At 45.6% G+C, this 1,923-nt stretch overlaps 1 pseudogene; it reads left to right on the forward strand.

Moving 5' to 3' along the window:
• Positions 1-539: 539 nt before the first annotated feature.
• LOC119535016 lies at positions 540-1,636 on the forward strand (annotated as a pseudogene).
• Positions 1,637-1,923: the final 287 nt, after the last annotated feature.

Genomic DNA, 1,923 nt, shown 5'->3' on the forward strand with positions numbered 1-1,923 from the left:
TGGGCAAGACCTTTGACTGGATAATTTCCATGGAGGTATTACCCCACTCATTCAGGGTGGGTCTTAATTAAATCACTGGAGTCCTATAAAAGTGTTCACAGACAGAAGGAGCTCAGTGCTACAGCCAAGAGAGACATTTTGAAGATGGCCATTGAAAGTAGACTTTTGCTACTCCAGAGTTTGCCTGGGAGAAACTAAGAGAATACCCTCCAGACAATTAGAAAGAAACATCCTGGGAGAAGCCCATTTTAAAACACAACCTGGGAACAAAGGAAGAAGACACCAGCCATGAGCCTTCCCAGCTAACAGTTTTTCTGGTTGCCATTGGCCTTCCTTTGGTAAAGGTATACTAGTGTTGATACCTTAATTTGAACATTTTCATGGCCTTCAGATTGTAAATTTGTAGCCAAATAAACCCCCTTTATAAAAGCCAATCCATTTTTGGCATTTTGTATAATGGTAGCATTAACAAAACAGAACATCTCCTCAAAGCATGTGTAAATATGTGCACTTCAAATGAACTTTGAAAGCAAGAACCAGCATCCAGGAACAGAGCACTTTGCTCCTCTCTCAGAATGAATGGAGACAAGAAATCTGATGTTTATGCCCATGAAAAGCAGAATTTCATCCCACACTTCTCCCAAATTGTCAAGGTGCTGACCGAGGATGAGATGAGGCACCCAGAGACAGGAGATGCTATTGCCTGGCTCAAGGAGATCCTGGAGTACAATGTCATTGGAGGCAAGTACAACCAGGGTTTGACGGTGCTGGCAGTGTTCCAGGAGCTGGAGGAACCAAAGAAGCAGGATGCCAATAGCCTCCAGCAGGCCCTGACTGTGGGCTGGTGTGTGGAACTGCTCCAAGCTTTTTTCCTGGTGTGAGATGACATCATGGATTCGTCCCTCACCCGATGGGGACAGCTATCCTGGTATCAGAAGCCAGGCATAGGTTTGGATGCCATTAATGAGCCATGCTGCTGGAAGCATGTATCTACTGCCTGCTGAAGCTCTACTGCCAGGAGCAGCCTTATTATCTGAACATGATCAAGCTGTTCCTGCAGATTTCCTATCAGACTGAGATTGGGCAGACATTGGACCTCATCACAGCCCCTCAGGGCAGTGTGGATCTTGGCAGATTCACAATAAAGAGGTACAAATCCATTGTCAAGTACAAGACAGCTTTCTACTCCTTCTACCTTCCTGTAGCTGCTGCCATGTATATGATGGGCATTGATGGGGAGAAAGAGCATGCCAATGCCAAGAAGATTCTGCTGGAGATGGGAGAGTTCTTTCAGATTCAGAATGATTACCTTGACCTTTTTGGGGACCCTAATGTGACTGGCGAGATTGGTACTGACATCCAAGACAACAAGGGCAGCTGGCTGGTGGTTCAGTGTCTGCAACAGACCTCTCCGGAACAGCACCAGATCCTGCAGGAGAATTACGGGCAGAAGGAGGCTGAGAAGGTGGCCCAGGTAAAGGTGCTGTATGAAGAGATGGAGCTGCCAGCTGCCTTTACACAGTACAAGGAAGATAGTTACAGCTACCTTCTAGGTCTCATCAAGCAGAGCTCTGAGCCCCTGTCCCCGGCTATCTTCTTGGGGCTGGCACACAAGATCTACAAGTGGAAAAAGTGACCCCAAGAGACTGCAAGGGCTGGAAAGGGAAGCTCTTAATAAATTAGTCTAAACTTCCAAAAAAAAAAAAAAAGAACTTTGAGCATTTGAGCAAATTTGGATGTAGAGACTGGATTGTTCTACTAATAGCCATAGGTTCCCTGAAAAAAGAAAGAGCAACGCAGAATGGGAAGAGTTCAGGATACCTTAAGCAAGCCTGACCTCACTAGGATAAGTTAAGGATGAGAAGAATCACTTAAACTCCAGGAAAATCTGTTGCTCTATCCCCAGTGTGTAATACAAAGCTT

Source organism: Choloepus didactylus, chromosome 5, assembly GCF_015220235.1.
Source record: "Choloepus didactylus isolate mChoDid1 chromosome 5, mChoDid1.pri, whole genome shotgun sequence".
NCBI classification, from domain to species: domain Eukaryota; kingdom Metazoa; phylum Chordata; class Mammalia; order Pilosa; family Megalonychidae; genus Choloepus; species Choloepus didactylus.